Below are 12,979 nucleotides of genomic sequence, written 5' to 3'. Positions count from 1 at the left end.
AGAATCAGAAGGCCATCATGAGACCCGCTTCGGTAGGACAAGGGTCCACTGAGGCTCGACTTGACGAAATGGATCATCGTCTGGATCAATTTGCTCAAGCTCTTCAGACCTTGCTTCAGCGTACTGATCCTTCGCAGCAAGCACCTCAACCTGTGGCGGCTCCTACTCCACCGCCGTTACCAGTGGCCACGGTTCCTGCTCACCTGCCTCCACCCCAACGCTACAATGGGGATCCAGCAACCTGTCGAGGTTTTTTGAACCAGTGTGAGATACACTTTGAACTGTCTCCTTATGCCTTTCCCACTGAACGTGCCAAGGTGGGATACGTCATTTCACTCCTTACGGATAAAGCCTTGGCATGGGCTTCACCGCTTTGGGAGAGAAACGTCTCTACAGTGCGCTCCTATGCTGAATTTGTTTCCAGTCTACGTGCCGCATTTGATACTCCGGGTAGAAGGGCCACTGCTTCTAATTCGCTCTTTACCATCCGTCAGGGTTCCCGTCCGCTTCTGGAATACGCTATAGAGTTCCGGACCCTGATGGGAGAGGTGAACTGGACTAATGAGGCATTAGTGGCTGCCTTTCTGAATGGACTTTCTGAGACCCTCAAAGACGAGACTGCTGCCAGAGATTTGCCCACAGAACTAGACTCCGTGATTTCGTATATTTCCCAAATTGATCTGCGTCTCCGCCAAAGGCAAGCACAACGGGAGAGTTTGAAGTTACGTGACAAGGGTGAGAGATCTACTACACGCTTCTTACCACAGTTTTCTTCTGCCGATCCCTCGAACGAACCATCTGAGGAACCCATGCAGTTGGGAGCCACTCGACTCTCTGATCGAGAGAGGAACAGACGGAGACGGGAGGGATTATGCTTTTACTGTGGACTCTCGGGTCACTTTATCGGACACTGTCCTAGCAGGCCGGGAAACGCCCGCACCTAGGTAGGCCAGGGGAACCTACCATAGGTGTGGTGAACTATTCCCCTAACCTGTTCACCACCCGAATGACTGTTCCGGTTCGTTTAGTCTGGGATTCTGGATTCATTGACACTGAGGCTTTCCTGGATTCCGGCGCTGCCGGCAACTTTATTGATTCTGTGTTTTGTGAGCAGCAACGCATTCCCACCCTATCCCTGCCCGTACCGTTAGCTATTGAAGCTATTGATGGTAGACCGCTTCGTCCTGATCAGATTTCTCGTTCTACAGCTCCACTCAACCTTGCCGTCGGGATTGTACACAAGGAACGTTTACAACTACTCGTCATCCGCTCGCCCTCCATTCCCATTATATTGGGATTTCCGTGGCTACAGGTACATAATCCTGTTATTGATTGGACTACGACTCAGATCACGTCCTGGAGTGCGTCCTGTAAGGCACATTGCCTCACTCCTCTAAAGCTTGCCACGGTTACAGCCTCTTCGAGGGAGGCCTCTTCCCTGCCGAAACAGTACCAGGACTTCGCGGACGTATTTGATAAGAAAGAGGCTGAGAAACTACCACCACACAGACCGTACGATTGCCCGATTGACTTGCTTCCGGGGACCATGCCACCCCGGGGGCGGGTTTACCCACTCTCCATTCCGGAGACCCAAGCTATGGAATCGTACATAGAGGAGAATCTTCGCCGAGGATTTATCCGCCGGTCTGTATCACCCGCTGGCGCAGGGTTCTTCTTCGTGAAAAAGAAGAATGGGGAGCTTCGTCCATGCATCGATTATCGGGGCCTGAACAAGATTACCAGGCGTAACACTTACCCTATTCCACTGATTTCCGAACTTTTCGACAGGCTACGTGGGGCTACTATCTACACCAAGCTGGATCTCCGGGGAGCGTACAATCTTGTCCGAATCCGTGCTGACGATGAATGGAAGACCGCCTTCAATACTCGTTCAGGACACTATGAATATACCGTTATGCCATTTGGGCTATGCAACGCCCCGGCGGTCTTCCAGGAGTTCATTAATGACTGCCTTCGAGACTTCCTTCAACAGTTTGTGGTGGTGTACCTCGACGACATTCTGATATACTCTTCCGATTTGCAGTCACACCGCACCCATGTTAAGCGCGTTTTGTCCCGACTACGGCTCCATGGACTATACGCTAAACTCGAGAAGTGCGAATTTGAGATCCAGAGGGTGATATTTCTTGGATACGTTATTACGCCCTCAGGCTTTGAGATGGACCCATCCAAGGTGCAGGCCATCAGAGACTGGCCTCAACCACTGGGCCTCAAACCCCTACAGCGTTTTTTGGGGTTTGCTAATTATTATAGACGTTTCATCCGTGACTACTCCAAGGTCGCTGCTCCCCTGACGGCCCTTACTAAGAAAGGGGCCAATACCCTGGAGTGGTCTCCCGAAGCCATTTCCGCTTTTTCCCGACTCAAGACTAAGTTTACCACCGCGCCTGTGTTACGTCATCCTGATCCTCGGTTACCGTTTGTTTTGGAGGTCGATGCATCTGAGTCTGGAGTCGGGGCTGTGCTTTCACAGAGGGCTTCCTATAGTGGTCCTCTCCATCCTTGCGGGTACTTCTCCAGGAGATTCTCCCCGGCGGAGAGGAACTATGATGTGGGAAACAAGGAACTTCTGGCTGTCATCCTTGCGCTGGAGGAGTGGCGTCATCTTCTGGAGGGTGTTCCTATTCCCACGCTGATTCTGACAGATCATAAGAATCTTCAGTATATAGAGACTGCCAAGTGCCTGAATCCCCGGCAGGCCAGATGGGCCTTGTTTCTTTCCCGCTTCTCGTTTGTCCTGACCTATCGTCCAGGCTCCAAGAACGTCAAGGCGGACGCTCTCTCCCGTATGCATGTGTCCCCCGAGGAGGAGGGTCGTGCGCCCGAACCCATCATACCTGCTACCAAGGTCCTGGCGGCTCTACATACTTGTTGCCGAACTCCCTTGCTTGACCGGATCGCTGGTTTTCAAGCCCGAGCTCCAGCCTCCTTGCCAGCTGGGAGACTGTTTGTTCCCGCGCACCTCCGTACCCGCGTGCTTCGCCTGTCCCATGGGTCCAGAACCGCCGGCCACCCTGGGCTAGCACGTACCAAGGACCTTGTTTCGAGGACATTTTGGTGGCCAGAATGGACTAAGGATACTGCCCTGTTTGTCCGCTCCTGTCTCAAGTGCGCCGCCAATAAGTCCTCCAGGAGACACCCTGCCGGGTTGCTTCACCCATTGCCCCGTCCTTCAAGGCCTTGGACTCACCTTGCCATGGACTTTATAGTGGACTTGCCCAACTCTAAGGGGCATACCGTGATTCTGATGATCATTGATCGTTTTTCAAAGATGGCGCACATGATACCTTTGAGGAAACTTCCCACGGCATCAGTATTGGCGGACATATTCTTGCGGGAGATAGTCCGTCTTCATGGAGTACCCACCGAGATCGTCTCCGACCGCGGTACCCAATTTATTGCACGTTTTTGGCGCGAGTTCACGAGGGCATTGGGTGTTACACTAGCGTTTTCATCGGCCTATCACCCACAGTCTAACGGCGCTGCAGAGAGGGCTAACCAGCACCTTGAACAATATCTGCGCATTTTCATCAACCAACATCAGGATGATTGGGTTGACCTGCTTCCTTTGGCGGAGTTTGCTCGGAACAATGCGGTACAAGAGTCTACGGGAGAGTCCGCCTTCTATTGTGTCTACGGTCTTCATCCGCAACCCTTCCCTGGAGCCTTTCCGAATTCTACTGATCCTGCTTTGGAGGAACGACTGACTAATATACAGTCCACCTGGGCTTCGGTGCAGAGAACTCTGGAACTGGCTGGTAGACGACAGGAACTCCAAGCCAACAAGAGACGTTCCGGTACTCCTGCGTATTCTCCGGGGGACCGCGTTTGGTTGTCTACGAGATACCTGCGACTCCGCGTGCCCAGCATGAAGCTGGCACCGCGTTTCATCGGTCCCTTTTCGATCGTCCGTCGGGTGAATCCTGTTGCCTACGAACTTTCTCTGCCTAGGACACTCCGTATCCCTCGAGTCTTTCATGTCTCCCTATTGAAGCCACTGGTCTGCAACCGTTTTTCTACTAGACCCCCTGTCGCGGGGACTTCAGGGCGTATTCCTCAAGCCATCCTGGACTGTCGCAGACAACAAGGGAGTCTTCAGTATCTTGTTCATTGGAGAGGACATGGCCCAGAGGATCGTTCCTGGGTTCCTGAAGCTCGCTTCCACGCCCCTCATCTCGTGCGTGCATTCCATGCTAAGAGGCAGCGTGGTTCGGGCAGGGGTCGCCCTGAGGTCGCCCCTTTAAGGAGGGGTACTGTCACACCACCGGCAGGGAGACCCGCTGGGTCCCCCGGCCGGCAACAGCAACCGCCGCGAGGCAGGGGGAGACCCCCCGCTTCGGTCCGGCAGCCGCAGCTGCCGCGAAGAAGAGGGAGACCCCCCGCTTCTGAACGGCAGCAGCAGCCGCCGCGAGGTAGGGGAAGACCCCCTGCTCCCGCACGGCAACCTCGGTCCCCGCGCAGAAGGGGGAGACCCCCCACTTCTGCACAGCAGACGCGGCCGCCGCGGAGAAGGGGGAGACCCCCCGCTTCTGCAGGGCAGGCGCAGCCGCCGCGGAGAAGGGGGAGACCCCCCGCTTCTGCAGGGCAGGCGCAGCCGCCGCGGAGAAGGGGGAGACCCCCCGCTTCTGCGCAGCAGAGACAGCCGCTGCAGATGGAAGGGGAACTTACCTCTTCCACGTCGCGTTCCCAGCAGCTTCACAGGTCCAGCTCTGGTGTCCGGACGCGTTCTTCTTCACGCCACCTAGTGGCGCCCGAGGAAACTGCACCTGCTTATATAGGACGATTACGCAATCGCCAACCACAAGATGGCCGCGCAGGAAGTGACGTAACGGCACTTTGAAATTTTGGCGGGAGATCTCCAATTAGTGCCTAACTTCCTGTGCCTACTTAAGAGACTTCAGAACACTAAGACCTTGCCTTCTGATGGTCGTCTATGCCCTGTGCTAGCACCCAGATAGCGTTCCTCTGCTTGATTCCTGTATTTGACCTCGGCTTGTTTTTGACTATTCTGATCTCTGGTATCCTGACCTCGGCTTGCTCCTCGTTTATCCTGCTCTCCGGTATCCTGACCTCGGCTTGCTCCTCGTTTTTCCTGCTCTCCGGTATCCTGACCTCGGCTCTCTGGACCATCCCTGCAGTCCTACCTGACTACGGAGTCTCCTCTGTACGCTGTGCCGTGACAAATCTATAATGATTTCTCATTGGGGGTTAAATATTCACATTTATATATATATCACTGCATGCCCAGTGTCCTAATGATGTCATCAGCAAAAAAAAAACCAAAAAACTGTGTTAAAAACAAAATAAAAATCTTTCCTAAAATTATTTTAAAGGAAGACTAATAATTTTTACCATTTTCTGTCATTTAAATTGTTTAAATAAACACCATTAACAAAGAATGTCTGTGCTTTTTTTTATTATTAAAATAAACACATTTCATTTTTTTATATAGAAATAATAGAAACAAAACAGGAAAATTGGGGAAAATTGAAAAAGGAAGCGGTTTACAAATTCAGGGATTTCCCGGAACCCAAACTTTACAAACAGAGGGATAAAAACGATAAACTTTCTCCGTTTGTTACTTTGTTTCTATGACAACTGCGAGTGTTGGGTGAAAAGTCTCGTTATGTGAGGTTCTGTAAATAAAGAGAACGCCGCGGATCACCGGGTAACGAGACGGAGACCTCCTCTGGGATCCCTGATGTACCTGGAGGTAGAAAGCCCAGCTCTGATACAGCGCTACGGAATATGATGGCGCTATATAGAACAATAAACGATAATAATTAGACTTGTGCATTCGTCTTCGGGCGAACATGAAAACGAGCACGAAGAGGCCGTTTTTTTGTTCGTTCCGAAGGAACGTAGAACAGAATACAGTGCCGGCAAACCGTAGGCGAAGACGAAGACTCACAATCACGAAGAATCGAAGATTCTTCGTGATCGTCTTCGTTTTTGCCGCGCAACCGCCAAAATTTCAAACAGGAGTGAGCTGATCCTCGTCTGTCCAATCAGCTCACTCTTGTGACGTAACGCTAAGGGTCTCGTCCAATGCCTGTGCTGCTGTTTTTTGAATTCTGAAGGCGCCTTTATAAGACCAGAGCTTGCCTGAGAGATCCATTCATTTTTCGCTGTGACTGCTTTGGCAACACTGCTGTGCTGCATCCGAGCGTTACAGAGAGAGATTGTTCTGTTCTGTGTGAGACTGGTAAGCCTTAGCCTGCCATTTCTCACTGTGTACTTCATCCTCACTTCAGTGCTACTTAATTAATATATTTAATAATAATAATTTGATTAATTTAATTTTTTTAAAATTAATTTGTCATCAACTTTAGTGTAAGTGCTGTTGAGTTGACAGTGCACCCAGTGCCTCAGTGGCACTGGGGTGCCCTTGCCCTGGGCTGGCACTAGTGCCTATTGCCTGTCCTGCTTAAATAAATTAAATAGAATTTATAAATTACAATTTAATAGAATCTATAATTTAATAGTTCATTATAATATTATATATATATATATATTTGTCAGTCATATATATATATATACTATAGTATACTAGTGTAGAGTGTACTGTAGACATTCATCTACTAGTGTCTAATTTAAAATCAGTAATATTAATTAATATAATTAATAATTGAATTCATTATAAAATATATATATTTGTCAGTTATAGTTAGTAATAGTATACTAGTGTAGAGTGTACTGTAGACATTCAGAACATCTACTAGTGTCTAATCTAAAATCAGTAATATCAATAATTCTCTAATTCTTTCTTATCTTAATAGTTAATTAAATTAGCTATAAATAAAAGTAATAATATTAATTAATTACTACTAGCGTATAGTTCAGCTAATCTTATTAGTACTGGTGCTGCAGCTCTATAGTTTGTGCTTTGTTTTAGCAACAGTAAGAGACCAAGTCAATTTTTCTTAATTAATCTTTCATTTTATTTCATTTGTTTTGCTCACCTCAGTCCATCAGTGAAGTGAACTTGTTGGGCTAGTGAGTGCAGCCGCATAAGTGCTGTGTTTTTTTTTGATCAGCAAGCAGTGACGTTAACTGTTTTGCAAAGATTTTCTCATTTATTTTACATTTTATTTCAATTTTATTAAAAGTACCCTTAGTGTTTTGCTCACCTCAGTCCATCAGTGAAGTGAACTTGTTGGGCTAGTGAGTGCAGCAAGCAGTGAAGATAACTGTTTTGCTGTGACATTTTATTTTATTTCTAATTCTTTTCAAGAAAAATTGACTGTGACGAGCTGTACTAAGCAAAGCTTCAAGATACTAGCTGTAGTACTAAAATAATTCTAATCTTCTTTAATCTTAATCTATAATATATTATAAATAATAATATTCTAATTCATAATCTATAATATAAGTAATTCTAATTCTAAATTCTAATTCATAATCTATATTCTTCTATCTATAATACATAATATATAAGTAAATTAGTTCTAATCTATTAATATTATATAACTTAATATTAATTAATAAATCATATACTGAATCTGATTTAACCTCACTTTAGCTTAGTGGGTTTGAGAGCGTCTGCCTAGAGGTAGACTTATAGTAAGGAAATATAGCTTTAGGCTAGCATAGTAGTAGGCTAAGCTCTTAGGCCCGTGTAAATTCAAATTAAAAATAAAATACTGCTAGTTATTAAATAGTTAATCTTGAGTTAATAATTTAAATAACTTTAGGATTTTGGCAGATTGCACACAGCACAGTGCAGTAGTGCATAGTTTTACTTTTTAAGCAGTAGCACTGAAGAGAACTTCCTCTAATTTTTTTGTCTTTAATTCGTTTTTCCTTTTTTTTATTTTTATTTTTTTATTTTTTTTTTATAGTTTTTTAAACACTACACTACACTACACTACACTACACTACACTACACTACACACACAACACAAAATTTGAAATGGATCCTCCTTTTGGGACTAAGGAGGGACAAGCTCCATCTACCACCACCACCACCACCACCAGCACCACCACCAGCACCACCACCAGTTCTAAGATGCAGCCTTTGCGTCAGTCTAGTCGGCCAAGTAGGCCAAGCTCTCGCTTATCATTTGGGGAAGCATTGCTTGAAGGATCATCAAGTAAAGGAAAGGCACCAAAAGCAGGCAGTAGTAGTGCGGCTAGGCCCACAAGCTCTATGGTTTTTTACGGAAAGCCTAAAGCACCAGAAGCACGTTCAAAGTTAAAGGGTAGCACAAGTAGTACCAGCCCAGTGACTAAAAAGAAGTGCCTTTTGCCCCAAGCAGCATCTTCCCCATCCACCAGCAGCATGCAAGGTACCAAGCAGAGCCAAATTAGCAGCAAGACTCAGAGGGGTCCCAAACCAAAGCGATCTCATTCCTTTGTAGGGAAAACCACCACCACCACCCCCACCTCTACCGCCTCTACCACCACTAGTGCTGCGCCTACTGTTCCCACTGGTACCGCCACGCCATGTCCTCCTAGTACCTCTAGCAAGCCACCAAGTCCTTACAAAATTTTTGTAAAGACAGTTAGAGAGAGGGCTACACATAGTGGAACTCCACCTAGCGAGGTAGCAGAGGAGCCTGAGACTGAGAGGCCAAGTGCAGAGTCTATTCTTCCTGCTCGCACTACTACTAGTCACGAGTCTCACGACGATATCAGTCTTAGCTCCAGCCTAGCAGGAATTCCATTCGATCTGGCTAATGAAGAGCTAGACTATGAGCCAGAGGAAGTAGAGGAGATGAGTGGTCAGGAATCAGATTCCTCAGGGAGCAGTGTCCAAATGACTAGTGCACAATTTTCCCCTGAGCCTCCACCTTCTCCGCTACGATCATCACCATCACCACCACCAGCAGCAGCAGCAAAACCTAGCAAATCTAAAGCAATTAGCAGTCCCACTATGGCCAGTACTGTTACCACCAGTCCCACCACCACTAGTTCTGCCTCTGTTCATCCACCCCGAGCAGTAAGAGCAGCACCCAAGGCACACTCCAAGGCTATGCGCGCCCCAATTTGGGAGCACTTTGAAAATGTTGAAGAAGGGCGCTATGGAAAGTGCAAACATTGTGGGAAGCTAATAAGCAGAGGGAAAGTGTCTGGCCATTTTACCAGTGCTAGCATGAAGCATCACCTCAGCACTCAACACAACGCTGTGCTATTGGGGAAAGATGCAGAGGTAAAACTTAGTGCAGGCAGCATAGCTGGTGGCCGTGGAAAAACCCCAACAGCTTCTTCTTCTGAGCCAATAGCAGCAGCAGCAGCAGCAGCAGCAGCAACTAGTGCTGGCAGCCAGAGACCAAGGCAGGTTGGAGCACTGCATGCCCAGCCCACCCTGGAAGAATTTGGGGCATTCCACTCCAAGAGAACGATGCCCAAACAGCAGGCCAATAAAGTAACGCGACTTATTGGTCAGTTCATTGCTGTTGGAGGGGCATCCTTCTCCATGATTGAAGGGGAGCCTTTCAAACAATTGATGGCGGCTGTGGCTCCACAATACACAGTTCCGTCACGTTCCACTTTCAGCAGGAACATTGTCCCCTCGCTGTATCGGTCCTGTGTTGCAGCAGTGAAAGAGGAGCTTTCCAAGGCTGCTGGTCAGTGTGTTCATTTCACTACAGATTTGTGGAGTGCACCTAGCGCCCAGCATGCCTTTCTTTCTTTGACAGCACACTGGTGGCAGCCCGGTGTGTCTAAGGAAGTTGCTGCAGCAGGCTACCGATCATTCCTTCTCCATGCAGAAGTGATGGATGAAAAGCACACTTCCCAAAATATTCTGCATGCGATTAGGAAAATGTTTAGCCTTTGGGTGGGAGCAGAGGCGGGCACCAATGTTGAAGTTGGTTTTGTGGTAACTGACGGAGGTGCCAATATGGTGAAAGCGCTGCGAGATGGTCATATTGTTGGTGTGCGCTGTGCAGCCCACATCATCCATCTTGTAGTGAAGGCAGCAATGTCAGAAGGAACTAATGTGGCAGCAGTAGTTCTGTCCCGCTGCAGAAAGATCGCTGGGCACTTTCACCATAGTGTTAAGGCTAGCCAACTTTTGAGGGAAGAGCAAGAGAGGTCAGGTCTTCCCGTACACTGCCTACGTCAGGATGTCAGTACACGGTGGAACTCCACGTTAGACATGCTAGAGAGGATTTTGGAGCAGCAGAGGGCAATCCATAATCTTGCCTCAGAGCACAATATAGGGATTACCTCTCCATTGAATAGGGAGGATTGGACAGTGATCGCCCAGCTAGTGGCAGTCCTTAAACCATTCAGGGATGCCACAGAAAATTTAAGCTCAAACACTGCCAGTCTGGCCCAGGTAATCCCAGTGTTCTCCCATCTAGGCAGCAAGATGGATGTGTTCCTTGGAAACCGTGAGGCTGTTCAAGGTGGCACTCTACATCCTGACGTAGCAGCCATAGTCAGGAAGCTGAAGGATCTGCTAAAAGTACACCTTCGCAAGCGAATGGAAGAGAGTCCCGAAATGATGCTAGCGTGCCTTTGTGATCCAAGAATTAAGGGAAAGCTAGCTTTGAAATTCAATGTTCTCAGTAGCTACCGGGAGCAATTGGTCAACAAGGTGCGTGACTGGCAGCGTAAAATGGGAATGCTGTCCGAGGAGGGTGAGGTGCAGGAGGAGGAAGAGATGATGTGGTCTGCTACCCCTAGCAGCAGCATCAGCAGCAGTGCCACAAGCAGCACAACACAGCTGAGTGGAGCAGCTGCGTTTTGGGAAGAGGCACTTGGCAGTATAGTTGGACCATCTGACAGAGCTAGCAGCAGAAAGGAGAGTAGTGCTGCTGAAATGGTCAAACTTTACCTCTGTGAAGTTCCTTCTGCTCCTAATGTTGATCCTCTTAGCTACTGGGATGAAAAGAAGAGTGTGTGGCCTGCACTCTCATGGGTTGCGCAGCAGCTTCTATCATGTCCGCCAACCACTGTTCAAAGTGAGCGCGTGTTTTCTATGACTGGAAACATACTGAGTCCACAGCGCTCACGCATGGCACCTCATCTCATGGAGCAGATTGCCTTTCTTAAATTCAATCTGCCCAAATTGGGTTACCCAGCTCTTAGCTTGGAAAGTTAAATTTTTTCTCTCTAATGTTTAAGGTAGTTTCTCCCCCTGGTTGCACTTGCTGCGGTGTGGCAATGCCTGCTACCTCCGCTGGTGTAGCCAATTTACGCTAGGGCCTAGTGTCTGAGCTCTGTAAGTCCGCTCCCAAACGCCTAGGACTGACAGTCTTTGGATGCTTTGCCCTGGGGTGAAACAGGTGAGTGGGTCGCCAATTGCCCACTCATTCACCTTTTTCCGTTTCCAACGCTGCTGCTGGTGGTGGTGCCAGTATCTTTTGCCAGTTCGCTTCCTGGCTGAAATCATGCCTCAGATGTCCCTAATGGAAAGGGTAGTTTCTCCCCCCTGGTTGCACTTGCTGCGGTGTGGCAATGCCTGCTACCTCCGCTGGTGTAGCCAATTTACGCTAGGGCCTAGTGTCTGAGCTCTGTAAGTCCGCTCCCAAACGCCTAGGACTGACAGTCTTTGGATGCTTTGCCCTGGGGTGAAACAGGTGAGTGGGTCGTCAATTGCCCACTCATTCACCTTTTTCCGTTTCCAACGCTGCTGCTGGTGGTGGTGCCAGTATCTTTTGCCAGTTCGCTTCCTGGCTGAAATCATGCCTCAGATGTCCCTAATGGAAAGGGTAGTTTCTCCCCCCTGGTTGCACTTGCTGCGGTGTGGCAACGCCTGCTACCTCCGCCGGTGTAGCTAGCTTATGCTAGGGCCTTGTGTCTGAGTTCTGTAGGTCTGCTCCCAAACGCCAAGGACTGACAGTGCTTGGATGCTTTGCCCTGGGGTGAAACAGGTGAGCGGGTCGTCAATTGCCCACTCATTCGCCTTTCCCAATTCTGCTGCTGCTGGTGGTGGTGCCAGTGTCTCTCTTCAATGCCAGTTCGCTTCCTGGCTAGTGTCATGCCTCGAATGTCCCTGATGGTGAGGGTAGTTTCTCCCCCCTGGTTGCACTTGCTGCGGTGTGGCAACGCCTGCTACCTCCGCCAATGTAGCCAGCTTACGCTAGGGCCTTGTGTCTGAGCTCTGGAAGTCCGCTCCCAAACGCCAAGGACTGACAGTGTTTGGATGCTTTGCCCTGGGGTGAAACAGGTGAGCGGGTCGTCAATTGCCCACTCATTCGCCTTTTCCAATGCTGCTGCTGGTGGTGGTGCCAGTGTCTCTTCTCTGCCAGTTCGCTTCCTGGCTAGTGTCATGCCTCAAATGTCCCTTATGGTAAGGGCAGTTTCTCCCCCCTGGTTGCACTTGCTGCGGTGTGGCAACGCCTGCTACCTCCGCCAATGTAGCCAGCTTACGCTAGGGCCTTGTGTCTGAGTTCTGGAAGTCCGCTCCCAAACGCCAAGGACTGACAGTCTTTGGATGCTTTGCCCTGGGGTGAAACAGGTGAGCGGGTCGTCAATTGCCCACTCATTTGCCTTTTCCAATGCTGCTGCTGCTGCTGCTGCTGCTGCTGCTGCTGGTGGTGCCAGCATCTCTTCTCTGCCAGTTCGCTTCCTGGCTAGTGTCATGCCTTAATTGTCCCTTATGGTAAGGGCAGTTTCTCCCCCCTGGTTGCACTTGCTGCGGTGTGGCAACGCCTGCTACCTCCGCCAATGTAGCCAGCTTACGCTAGGGCCTTGTGTCTGAGCTCTGGAAGTCCGCTCCCAAACGCCAAGGACTGACAGTCTTTGGATGCTTTGCCCTGGGGTGAAACAGGTGAGCGGGTTGTCAATTGCCCACTCATTTGCCTTTTCCAATGCTGCTGCTGCTGCTGCTGCTGCTGCTGCTGGTGGTGCCAGCATCTCTTCTCTGCCAGTTCGCTTCCTGGCTAGTGTCATGCCTTAATTGTCCCTTATGGTAAGGGCAGTTTCTCCCCCCTGGCTGCCTCTGTTTGCGGTGTGGCAACGCCTGCTACCTCCGCCGGAGTGGCCAGCTTACGCTAGGGCCTTG

Source organism: Spea bombifrons, chromosome 6, assembly GCF_027358695.1.
Source record: "Spea bombifrons isolate aSpeBom1 chromosome 6, aSpeBom1.2.pri, whole genome shotgun sequence".
Taxonomy (NCBI): domain Eukaryota; kingdom Metazoa; phylum Chordata; class Amphibia; order Anura; family Pelobatidae; genus Spea; species Spea bombifrons.
Note: the sequence above shows the minus strand (reverse complement) of the source record.